Below are 13,865 nucleotides of genomic sequence, written 5' to 3'. Positions count from 1 at the left end.
TCTGTACTAATACCTCGTAATTGAACAATATAGTCCAAATATTCGGCGAAATCGTAAATGCAAGTAGGAGCATCACGTATCACGACAGAGGATGCAGATCAACCACGCATCGTACATTCGTGCTGGCATTCGTTTCCTTCGACGCCTCAACGAAATTTGCACAATACTCCTAACACAGATCACGTGGTACACTACAGGCGTAGTCTCTTACCACATGTAGTTTTCTTGGCTTTGACGAGAAAACTGCTGAATTATAAACTTACGCATGCCACACGCTACGCTATCGATCAGCGTGTCAGCACAGAAATCTTTTCCGCTGTCGGATTAGCTGAGTTCGCAAGCTAACAACCAAACTGTTGCATTCCAGCCTAACCTAGACCTCGGTTTACGCTATAGAGCGCTGTGCCACCACACAAATCTTTTCCGCTGACAGACTCGTTGGCTTTGCCATCTCACATCCAAATTGTCACTTTCCATCCTAACCTAGACCTCCGGCTAAACCAGTCCATTATCCTGACATTAAGCTGTTCTACTGACTAACGAGATAACCACTCTCTGGAAAATTCCAAAAAATCTGTCTCTCTTTTCACTCTACCTCCTCTTCGACATGTACTCAATCGCTATCTACAAATACGCTAACAGCAACGTCAACCAATTGCCAACATCAGCACAATGCAAGGATCATTACACAGCAAGTCACTGTTAGACAAAACTAGTATAGAAATGAAAATTATGGTAATAGGGTACGCATCAGTACTTACCAATAACAGATTAGTATCCCCGATAGGTTGACGTCCAAGAAATCAAGACTATCTACGAACTGTTAAAATAAATTATCCTAATACTTCAAAACCAAACATGAAACAAAATTAGCAAAGTAAAATTAACTGCGAAAATTAAAATAAAAAACGAAAAATTCACCAACATTCAAAAACAGAAACATTACTATCTTTCTATGGCAAAATACATCCTCCGCACACCTTTTAAAAATACAGCAACCGGCGCTGATTTTGTGGAACATTCTTCCGCGAGACGTACTCATTTAAATGACTATGTAGTACTGAAATTCCTTTTCCCTCGCCCAGAAATACTTTTTATTGCCCCCCCCCCCCAATATCCTGATTCAGAGCCAAATGCATCTACCCATTTTCATCTAATCCCTTATAACTAGCCCACCCATCTCACATTATGATTGACCCATCTGCCATATATATCTTTTTACTAGTTCAGACATAGTACAAACTGTCCTGCCGTCACGTACCTTCAAAATCATGTCTGGACAAGAGTCATTCCCTGAAACAATTGTCCACACCCTACGGTCCAACAAAATCATACCCTCCCTTATCTCTATGTTTTTCTTTTTGCCCCTTCTAATAACAAAATTCGAACACTGTTAACAGCAAAACAAATGCGTCTATAACAGTTTTATGGCCTGTTTCTGTCTCATGAGCAGCAAGCCAAATAGATCTTAAACGGAAATGTAAGACAGTAATAAAATACTTTTCATAGAACGCCTTGATTTCTCAAACCACGTCCCTCTAACGAAGAGTACGTGCCGAGGAGGGTCGAACAACATATTACTTGCTCCGATAGAGATCTCACGCAATGCTAATGACTCCGATATCCGAGCAATGATTTCCGAGCGATGATTTGATTACAGCAGACATTCCCGAGCACCATGTGAAAATACAAAAGGAAAGGTGAAAATGTTGAAGCACTCTCCACCAAGCACCGTAAAGTGGTTTGCTGAGCATAGCTGTCGACGCAGAGTGATGCACGATTCACATAAGCCAGCCACGCCAAAACTCAAAAAAGTAAAACAACCTCGGAAATGTTTTTGGAATTACTCAGATTCACGCTTTATCTCATTCTGATTAGGACATTCAGCATTCAGCGGTAGCAGCTTTTCAAGTTGCTGCCTACAGTATAGGATTTCAGCGTGGACGTGTGATGATGGCTGAGTACAGACGTGTGTTGGTCACTTACCTCCATTCGCTTTAATGCCTTCTACCTCACAAGTCTGCTTCTCCTCAGTAGTTAATCTTCTATCAAAGTCTTATCTCACTTCTATTTGCAACGATCTTCAGCAAACTTTTTTTATCACTATATTCCTTTCGAAGAAGACCAATACACGTCCGAATCACTTCAGCTCTCGAAGCAGACTATTGCTAAGCAACGGCAGCGTCACGTCGAGTGATATTTTCATTGTTGTGAGCCTGGCCTGGGACCAATACTAATTAGCGACCATTGCTAATGACTAGGTCCTCCATTAATAGGTTTTTGAAAAATTTGTTTTAGCACTTTATCTTCTTGGAAAATATTTTTGCCTTTTGGAGTCTTTAACAAAAAATATAATGAACTCCAATATTAACATAGATATTATATTTTTGACATAGTCGAATTCGCTGTGAAAAATGAACAACTAATTATTCCTTGTATGGGAACTCGTAAAAATTCGCAAGGAGTTGAGATATTTACCAGTGCTACAACTGCTTTCTCTTTTCATAATATTATAATGGAACGTCTTTTATGAAAAAATTCCTTTCATGTGTCACTCACATAAAAACACAGACTTCAGTTGTGTAGCAGCCTACCGCTGCAGTCATATTATGTTTTGGTATTGAAGTACACAGTGAAACATATTTCTAAGCCGTGTAAAGTGAGACTTTTTCTCCTGTCTCTCAGTACACTTTTTCAGCCTGAGAAAGTTCTGCCATAGATGTCAGTAGTCTCGAAGACGGAAAGCCAAATAAGGTGGTCACAACTGTCTGTTCTAATACCAGCAATAACCATTTCATGCATCTGTATCAAATAATTTTTGCACAAAGTCGCCTTTCCTAATACAGGAAGCACATAAAAATTGGTGTCCTTCAGCAAGTTGCATGGCAAATTAGCCGACACTAAAGCTTCACACAAGTTTAGATGAAAGCTGTACACTGCAATATTTGTCACAGAAGAAATTAATGTCTGAGTCTGTTGTTTGACCTTCTTCCTAACGGTGCGCGTAATTTGAGCTGTACAGATTTTGTGCTGAAGAAAATGTGGCTTTTTGGAACGGATTACCTGAACAAGCGAACAATAATAAGATGGCAGTAACTACAAAAATGAGATGGTGATCCTGTCAGGTATAAACTTCTGTTGAATCACATATCCATGGTTGTTACCTAATTTCAATAACGACGATCAAAAGGTTTCCGCTCAAAGGCCGTACAGTCCAGAATCAGTATTTCGATCAGGCAAAATCGCTGCAAGCATCGAGGTAGAAGACAACTGTTAGCTAAAACATGTCCTGCTGCTTGAAGAGGTCCGTTTCCAGCTGCTGCACATTGCCGTCCGACAGGAATCGTTGACTTTTCAAGCTGTTATTTTAAGCGAGCGATGGTGTGGTAGTCGCATGGGATTAGATTAGTCGGGTGTCCGAGAGTCTCCTAATTGAGTTGGCGTGATTTCTACGACACGACATTTTCAATGTGGCGACGTGCGTTATCATGAAGCAGCACCACCTCTGTAGCGGTTTTCCCAGACGTCTCGCCTTACTTATACGGCGTAATTTCTCCATCGTGTAGTACCATTACCCAGGGAAGGAGACATCATGTTCCCCAAAATTTATAAGCAATGCCTCTGGTAAGCAAACAATAGATTGAACTAATGGCTGGCTCCTCAACTTCTTGGGTTGGAGGGATGACGGATGACAACGATGTATCGTCAACGCTTTTGACTCCGGTTCTTAGTTTCGGCACCAGCTTTCGCCGCCTGAAACAACGAGGTTAAAGAATGCATTTCCTACAACATTCAGTGGCATTAAGTGTTTCAGGCAAACAACCATCTGGTTTCAGAATGAGATTTTCACTCTGCAGCGGAGTGTACGCTGATATGAAACTTCGTGGCAGATTAAAACTGTGTGCCGGACCGAGACTCGAACTCGGGAGAAGTTCTGTGAAGTTTGGAAGGTAGGAGACGAGATACTGGCAGAAGTGAAACTGTGGGGACGGAGCGTGAGTCACGCTTGGGTAGCTCAGATGGTAGAGCACTTGCCCGCGAAAGGCAAAGGTCTCGAGTTCGAGTCTCGGTCCGGCACACAGTTTTAATCTGCATGGAACTTTCAACCATCTGGTTTGCTTTTTGTTCGGCATTCTACGCTTGATGTCAACAGGCTGCAGACCTAATGGTAGCCTAAATCCTGCCGAATAATGTGTTGCATGCTACCGAAGCTGATGTAGAGGTCCTTTGCTAGCGCGCGAATTGTTATGTTCCGGTCCGTCCCAATCGCATCATCAACCGCCAGCTTGTGGTTTCCCGCAACGGATGCTGGTGGTCTCCCAGATCGACTGACACCTTGTGTAGAATCGTGACCACCACGAAACTTGGCGCACCTTGCCACAACCCTGGATTCGGACTGATATGCTAGCCCACATACATTCATCTTTCTCCGATGGATGTCTTTTAGTGGTTGTCCTTCGGCAACCAAGAAAATAGTAACTGCACGTTTGTCCTGTTTTGGCAGCATTTGGTAATGACTGCGCCATGGTTCACGTTTTCGCATTTACCACACGCACGTAGTACATATACGAATATATCACTTACAGCACATGTAGATGTTGGTGTTAATATACCCCCATCGGAGTCGCGCTACGTTGCATATACAGGGTAAGTCACCTAACGTTACCTCTGGATATATTTCGTAAACCACATCAAATACTGACGAACCGATTCCACAGACGGAACGTGAGCAGAGGGGCTAGTGTAATTGTTTAATACAAACCATACAAAAATGCACGGAAGTATGTTTTTTAACACAAACATACGTTTTTTTTTAAATGGAACCCCGTTAGTTTTGTTAGTACATCTGAACATATAAACAAATACGTAATCAGTGCCGTTTGTTGCATTGGAAAATGTTGATTACATCCGGAAATATTGTAACCTAAAGTTGACGCTTGAAACCTCCGACGTTCAGTTGCGTGTTGTAACAAACACAGGCCACGTTCGGCGAGCAGTGTCATGCGCATACTGCATCGTCACCGCATTCACCCGTTTCATGTGTCGCTACATCAGCAATTACATGTGATGACTTTAATCATCGAGTGAAATTCTGTCAATGGGCATTAACAGAGAATGCGTTGCAGTTCTACCTGTTTACCGATGAAGCGGGTTTCACAAACCATGGGGCAGTGAATCTACGGAACATGTATTACTGGTCCATGGACAATCCTCGCTGGCTCAGACAGTTAGAGCGACAGCGACCGTGGACTGTAAATGTATGGTGCGGAATCATTGGCGACCACCTCATTGGTCCTCACTTCATTGCAGGGGCCCAAACAGCTGCAACATACATCGCGTTTCTACAGAATGATCTGCCAACGTTGCTCGAAAATGTCCCACTGTAAACGCGTCGACGTACGTGATATCAGCATGATGGTGCACCTGCACATTCCGCAATTAACACTAGGCTGACCCTTGATAGGATGTTCGACGGGCGTTTCATAAGACGTGGATGACGCATAAATTGGCCAGCCCGTTCTGGACTTCTTTCTGTGGGGTACGTTAAAGGAGAATGTGTACCGTGATGTGCCTACTCCGTAATTGAAAACGGAAACCACGTGTGTACGTGTACCTCACCCCACATGGTAATGTAAATGTGCTTCAGTGAAAAAGACCAATAAAAAGGTATTAGCATGTGGACGTAATGTGCTGTTCCAGTCTCTTCTGTACCTAAGGTCCATCGCCGTTCCCTTTGGATCCCTACGTAATTCGGTGCTCTCCGATACACACGATCGAACAGCGGAGGAGTGGTACTCAAGAGTCAACTTTAGGTTACAATATCTCCGGATGTAATTAACATTTTACAATGCAACAAACGGCACTGATTACGTATTTGTTTATATGTTCAGATGTGCTAGCAGAACTAACGGGGTTCCATTTAAAAAAACGTAGGTTTGTGTTAAAAACGTACTTCCGTGCATTTATTTATGGTTTGTATTAACCAATTACACTAGCCCCTCTCCTCACGTTCGGTCTGTGGAATCGGTTCGTCAGTATTTGATGTGGTTTACGAAATATATCCAGCGGTAACGTTAGGTGACTCACCCTGTATACTGTAGCAACGCTCTCAAACGGAAAGTTTCCCATCACCTCTTATAAATTTTGATTTGAAAAACTGACGGAAAAGACTTGCAAGAAGACTGGAACATAAAACGAATGATAAAAATAACCTGTGTGTAGTTATTTTTAGCACGGATAGCGTACAAATTATTCGACCAGCTGTTATGAAATTTGAGACTTCTCCAATGCAGAGCTGGGAAAGACTAATTTTTGACTATGACAAAATTACACTTAAAGCGATCTACTCAATGCGAGTCAACACACCACCCGACTTTACTTCGTGCATACAGAAGTAAATAGACCCATGTGTTAACGGACTGTTTCTTAAATACGCCTCCCTATTGTCGAATGGCATTTAGGTTAAGGCTGAATGGATCTGTCTCAACGAAGCGAAGTGTGGACGTATGCACGTGGCGACAATGTGTCATACACAATGTCGATCTCAGTGCGGACTGTATTCCGAATTACAAAAAGTAAGTGCACTCAAGTATCACCGATGCAGTAGCGCTCTGACACGTTATCGAGTCATAAAGATAAACGATACTGCGCCACACACATTCTTGATTTCGGAACAGAGCATAAATTATTAGTCGTGTCTTTTCTTAAAATGTGTAAATTCACATAATTTTGTCCTTAGTATTAAATTAGAAATTCTATTTAAAAATCTTGTTTTGTAGCAAAAAGTCTTCTTTAGCTCCTACTTTTGCTGTGTAATTCAAATTTAGCCCCTCTTTAGGCCAGTAAGTATGATATAACCCTTTTGAGGTAAGTTGCACGGTGGAATAGTAAGTAGTGCTGCAATAAAATGTAGTGAAGAACCGACGGAGACGGCTAAGTTGGGCGCATCTACCGCCTGCTCCGTAACTGTGTTGTAACTGAATGTCAACGTGAGAAGCCAAAAGTACAAAAAAGCTATGAGCACATTTCATCAGACTATACGATAGGGAGTCGAAGAACGTCTGATTCAGCATATCGACAACGGTACGAAACAGACGGAACGCGTTGCTGTAACGAGGCTACATGTAGTATCTTCACTTAGAGGTGTCATAAGAATACCTTTCAGGATGCAAAGTTCACATAAAGGAACACTCTGAAAACCTGAAGTTGAACACTAGAACAGCCGAGACGAGGGGACATTCAGTCACCAGTGTGTACGTGCTACGCCACTTTACAATCTACGTTTTCGCCTCGCACGGGGTTTTACTTGCTTATTTTGCGTGTAAAAGTAGGGTAACTTAGAACGTATGAAACTTCGAAACGGAAAAAGATATGAAGAAAATTTTCAATACTCTTCGAGATCGGGATCACAGGAATACATCGTAAAAGTTACAGCTATTTGCTGTGCAAATCCATTTCAGAAACCTCGGCCGGGGTTTGACGCTCTGATGACGGCGAAAACAGAGAAAAAAGCTATTTTTGTGAAGTTTTGCGAGAGACCACCTCTGAAGTAACGGTGCCTCCATGAGCCCCGTCAAGCTCACAGCAGACAATATCAAATGCAAAAAGAACCGATCGATTTACTCCATTTGTCTAAGCAGAAGGAAATGCGTGATATTCATACCTTGACATTGTAGTGTAGGATAGTGACACTAAGACGATCGTGCTGTTGGATGTACGAATGGTCACTAGCGGAAGGGCTATCCAAAGCACATTACCCTACCTGTTTATTACCAACAGAACCCGAGCAATGAGTGCCTGAAAATCCCGTTTTTAAGCGTGGCGTTTTGGAACATGTTAGGTAGGCATGCTTTCTCATGCACACCGACACAGAACAGTAGCAAAGGAAAATAAATGATCCTTAGCTGTGTAGTGTAACTGACGGTATTGAAATACACACATTGCCATAATAACAGTTTGTCTATTAAAATGAAATTAACGAAGTACTGCTACTGACAAGGGAGCCTCCCCATCGCACCCCCCTCAGATTTAGTTATAAGTTGGCACGGTGGATAGGCCTTGAAAAACTGAACACAGATCAATCGAGAAAACAGGAAGAAGTTGTGTGGAACTATGAAAAAAATAGGCAAAATATACAAACTGAGTAGCCCATGCGCAAGAAAGGCAACATCAAGGTTATTGTAAGCTCTGGAGCGCCGTGGTCCCGTGGTTAGCGTGAGCAGCTGCAGAATGCGAGATCCTTGGTTCAAGTCTTCCCTCAAGTTCAAATCGTTCGAATGGTTCTGAACACTATGGGACTTAACATCTGTGGTCATCAGTCCCCTAGAACTTAGAGCTACTTAAACCTAACTAACCTAAGGACATCACACACATCCATGCCCGAGGCAGGATTCGAACCTGCGACCGTAGTAGTCGCGCGGTTTCGGACTGAGCGCCTAGAACCGCTAGACCACCGCGGCCGGCTTCCCTCAAGTGAATAGTTTAATTTTTTATTTTCAGACAATCATCACCACACGTACTGTTTATCAACAAATGTAGGAAATAATCATACAAATGTTCGACCATCGTTCGATCCCTTAAGGAACTTACCGATTCCTTATAGTTCGGAAAATATTCATTGACGTTGTTATTGAAGTCGCGAGCTATGTTTGCTGGATTCATATTGCCCACAGAACACATCTCATGTATTTAATGCACTCTCGTCCAAAGTAGCGAATAGTCAACTGCCAGCCAGGGAGCCTCGTTAGCAGGAATACTCTCTCTTCCGTGCGCTGACGTCGTGTGGTTCAAATGGCTCTGAGCACTATGGGACTCAACTGCTGTGGTCATCAGTCCCCTAGAACTTAGAACTACTTAAACCTAACTAACCTAAGGACATCACACATATCCATGCCCAAGGCAGGATTCGAACCTGCGACCGTAGCGGTCGTGCGGTTCCAGACTGTAGCGCCTTTAACCGCTCGGCCACTCCGTCCGGCTGACATCGTGTGTTTCGATGTTTGTTTAGGTGTAGCGTCCCCATACTACGACGCAGTTACCTCGCATCGGACGGACGGACGGACAGATAATAATTGTCTGAAAATAAAAAATTAAACTTTTCACTCGAGGGAAGACTTGAATCAAGTACCCCTCATTCCGCAGCTCCTCACGCTAACCACGGCGCTCCTGAGCCCACAGTCTCCTTGATGTTGCCTATCTTGCGCATCGACTACTCAGTTTGTACACTTTGCTTATTTTTTTCATAGTTCCACACAACTTCTTCCTGTTTTCTCGATTGATCTGTGTTCAGTTTACCAAGGCCTATCCACTGTGCCAACTTATAACTAAATCTGAGGGGGGTGCGATGGGGAGGTTCCCTTGTGAGGGCGAACGTCCGTCGAAGCGGCGAAGAACAGCGAGCGTGAGGAACGGGAACGACACTGTCCTACGGGACTGCGAGGTCGAGGGCAGACACTGTTGAGCAGCATGACGCTGTGACGACACAGACCCACTAGGACTGGGCGGTGTACTCGTGGGCAGCCACATGTAGATCCTGAGATGCGGTGCGACGGAAGGCCAAGATCGTGCGGAGATTACAGCGAGCGTGGACAGACACAGTGCCATGAGCAGCAGCCGCGGCCCCTATAGGATGAAAAACGGTGACTCACGGTGGCTCGTGGTCGATCAGATCACGGAGAGTAACCAACTCTCTGAGGGCGGACGCGCGACCTATCATGCGCGACACGTCTGCGGAAGGCTATATGCGCGGTGTCACGTGGACACGTGACCGCGCAGACGTTAATAGCTGCCTGCTGCACTGCACTGCACTGCACTCTAAATCTCTGGTTGCATCTACCAGGAGGGAGACAGGCTAAGCAGCGAAGCTGCTGTTCCTGTGTGGACCTCAAGAACTATTGTTGGGCCTCACGGTTAGGATTGGTCTATGTGAGCGCCGGCATGGGGGCGGACGCTGCGTCGAAAACGTCATAGGGGCCGCGGAAGAAGCTACTCCCGCAGCAGATCAGGCCAACGCGTGGTCGGCCTGCGGTGGACTGGGTGGCCCAGTCCGCGTATAAGATGACTGGCAGAGCGTTCTGCAGAAGCATAGAACACCCTGGCGGACTGCCTGATGCGATCCCGCAGCAACGGGACGCCAGCTTCCTCATGAAGCAGCCTCGTGGAATAACGAGGCGGCTTGTGGAGAGCGAGTCGCAGCGCCCGATTCTGGACACGCTAGAGCAACGCAACGTGCGACGGAGCGGCATTGCCCCACACGACGGCGGCGTACTCGAGTACCGGCCGGACGAGGGCCAAGTACACGGTCAGGCCGTGCCGAGGGGGGAGGGTGGATGTCGGGTTCAGCAGCGGGTAGAGCGCCTGGAGACGCCCAATCGCCCGCCCCCTGATGTCACGGATGTGCGGCAGCCAGGTGAGACGCCTGTCCAGCGTCACACCGAGGTATCGGCCGGCCGCTGACCACGGGACGGGGCCTCCCGAGATCGAGACAGGCGGCAGGGCAGGAGGCAGCCGTCTCCGAGTGAAGACGACCGCCTGGCTCTTGGCGGGGTTAAACTTGAGACGCCACTTGGTGGACCACGCCCCCAGGACGTCGCACGCTAGTTGGAGCCGCGGCACATCGCGGCCACGTTCATGCTGCGGGTGAACAACGCAGTGTCGTCAGCATAAAGAGCCAACTCCACGCGCGCCACCCGCGGTGCGTCAGCGGTGTACAAGGTGTACAGCAGGGGGCCAACAACCGACCCCTGCGGTACCCCCGCACGAATCGGCCGGTCGGTGGAGGTGCCGCCGGCGGCCCGGACGTGGAAGGTGCGGCCCGCGAGGTAGGACCGCAGCAGAAGGGCGGGGGACGTCGGGACCCCATGTACAAGGAGCTTGTACACGAGGCCCTCGTGCCACACGCAGTCGAACGCCTTGGAGACGTCGAGGAGTACCGCCCCAAGGTACTCCCGCGTCTCCAGCGCCCGCATCGCCTGTTCCACCAGGCGTAAGAGCTGATGCGTGGTCGAGTGGCCCCGCCGGAATCCGAACTGCTCCGCTGGAAGGAGCCCTTCGGCAGCGACGTGGCGCCACAGCCGCTCCACGTACAGTCTCTCAAAGATCTTGGAGAGAGATGGGAGCAGGCTGATGGGCCGGTAGTGCTCCACCCGACGAGGATCCTTGCCGGCCTTGGGGATAGCCACACTTCCGCGTGTTTCCACGCGGAAGGGAAGATCCCGGAGCGGAGAACGCAGTTGAAAGTGTCCGCCAGTGAGTGATGGAGTGCCGGCGGCAATAACCGCAGGAGGTGGTTCGTGACACCATCGGAGCCACCCGCCTTCTTGGGGTTGAGGCGGCGGAGTTGGAGTCCGACCTCATCGGCGGTGATGGGTGCGATCACATCGTCAGCGGCCCTAGCGGCGAGGAAAACTGGCAGGCGGTCGACCACGAGACGGACGTGGTCGGCATCGACGACGTCCGCGATCGGGCGGAAATTGTCAGCAAACACGTCGGCGAGGGCGTTGGCGTCTGGGGCACAGACAACCTCGCCGCCGACGTGGAGCGGAGGAACAGGCTGATGGCGGCGGAGGAAGCGCTTGGCGGTCCGCCAGGCACTCCCATCAGTCGTGTTCAGGGTGGCCACACGGCCAACTCAGTCACGGTTGCGGTGGTGGTCGATAGCGGCCCGGATTTCGCGCCGCGCCCGATTGAGGCGGCGCTTGGTCGCAGGCTGGCGAGTGAGCTGCCACTCACGGAAGAGACGGTTTTTGGCCGTTATAGCCTCCAAGATGTGTGGTGGAAGCTGCCAGGACATCTCGCGAGGTCGCCGCGGCTGGCGGGGAGACGTAGCGGCAGCAGCGCTGATCGTGTGCCGCGTAAAGAAGGCCAGCGCAGCAAAGCCCCCACCAGGGCAGGATCCGGAGCACCGTCGAAGCGACCGAGCAGGTCAGCCTGAAAGCGGGCCTCGTCAATGCCGCGGAAGGTACGGCGGTAAGGCGGCAAGGAGGCGCCGACGACGTCCATGTCGTAGACCACTGGAAGGTGGTCGGAGGACAGGGCGCAGCGGACGGTAGCCGACGTAAAGTGCCCGACGCCCTTCAGGACTGCGACGTCGAGCACGTCGGACTGGCCTCGGCTGGGGAAGAAGGTGTGGTCAAATGGACCCAGGACGACAGCGCCATGACGTTGTGTGATGCGAAGAAGGCGCCGCCCGCTGACGTTGGTGACTCGAGAGTTCCACTGCGGGCTCTTGGCGTTCAAGTCACCCGCAATGAAGAGTTTCCCACGCAGCGTCAGCAGGGCAGCAAGGTCGGCCTCCAGGAGGTGGCCCCTTGGGGGCCTGTAGACGGCGATGAAGGTAATGACCCCCGCCGTGGTGGTGACAGCCAGCCCAGTGGCCTCCACCACAGCGAGAGGCGGCAGCGGGACGGCATGGTGCTTCAGCGAAGACTTCACATAGATGGCGGTGCCGCCGCCATGGGTAGGCCGGTCGGTACGGTAGCAGCGATAGTTCGCCCAACCCGACGGCCACACCAGGTTTCAGGAACGTCTCGCAGACGAGACAAATGTCTATCGCTTCCTCCCGGAGGAACTGGCGGAATTCCCCTTGTTGGGGAACCAAGCCACGGGCTTTGAAACCGCACACGGTGAGCCCATGGGCATGCTCATTATCCATGGCGGGCAGCAGGAACAACGCCGGCCTGGAGGGCAGACGTGACGGCGGTGACGAGCACCGGGAGCTGCTCGAGCAGCTGGCTCAACGAACGCAGGAGCGTACGGAGCTCAGCCGCATCGGGAGCCGTGGGGGCCTCTGGGGCGGCCGCCAAGGCAGGAACAGGAGGCTGCGGCGGGACCGCAGGAGGCGGCGTTTGCGAGGTCACAGCCCGAGGGGCAGACTGCCGCCGTGGGGCAACAGTGGCTGGACGTTCCGGCTTGGTACGCCGCGGTCGGCGGCGGCGCCAGCTGGGGGCGGCAGCTGATGCGGGAGGCGAGGGCGCAGGGGCAGCAGCCACATCGGACGAGGCAGGCTGCCGCGGCGAAGCGCCATCGGAGGCAGCAGGTCGGTGAGGGGAGGGGGCGGGCGCCCTCCCCATGGCGGCATCAGCGAAGCTGGTGCCAGGCTGGACCTTGCGGGAAGGGGGAGCCGGGCCACGGCGCTGATGGCGGCCACGCTGGAAGGCCGGACATCCCCGGTAGCTCGCGACGTGCGCGCCACTGCAGTTGCAGCAAGTCGGCTTATCCTCACGTGGAAGTGGGCAGTCCTTGCTCTGATGCTGGGCCCCGCACTTGACGCAGCGGGGCGGCAGCGAACAGTAGCGGGACACATGGTCGAGCCGTTGGCAAGAGAAGCATTGGGCCCTCCTGCCTTTGACCCGCAGCGGCTCCACTTCGACGTCGACCCGCCCAACCCGTCTTACCTGAAAGATCTTGCGATTCTCCAGGTTGTCAACAAGAACGACCTGGTACAGCAGCGTGGGGCGGTGGGTGCGCGTGGAGTTCATGAGCCCCGTGTGGCGGATGCCGAAGCCCATGTCCTCCAGTTCTACACGTAGGTAATCCGCCCCAAACTGGAGGGGGAGGCGGCGGAACACCACCTTCAACAGCTTGAGCGGTTCCGACGGGTGCGTGTAGCAATGGAGGCCATCTTTGCAGATGATATCCATGACTACAAGGTAGTCCTCGACAGACGACGTGGAGAGCCGATAAAGATCATTGCCGGCAGTCCTGACGCAGGCAGTGGGCGCCACCCGAGTGATCTTCTGCTCGAACGGCTTATAAGGGCCGTCCCATTGGACCACAATCGGTGGGGGGCGCGGCGCTGCAGGCCGGGGCGAAACCCCGGCGTCGTCCGGGACGCCAGCAGACGCGTCCTAGAAGGCGTTGGCGGT

This window comes from Schistocerca cancellata, chromosome 7 (genome assembly GCF_023864275.1).
Source record: "Schistocerca cancellata isolate TAMUIC-IGC-003103 chromosome 7, iqSchCanc2.1, whole genome shotgun sequence".
NCBI lineage: Eukaryota > Metazoa > Arthropoda > Insecta > Orthoptera > Acrididae > Schistocerca > Schistocerca cancellata.
This window is presented reverse-complemented; position numbering follows the sequence as displayed.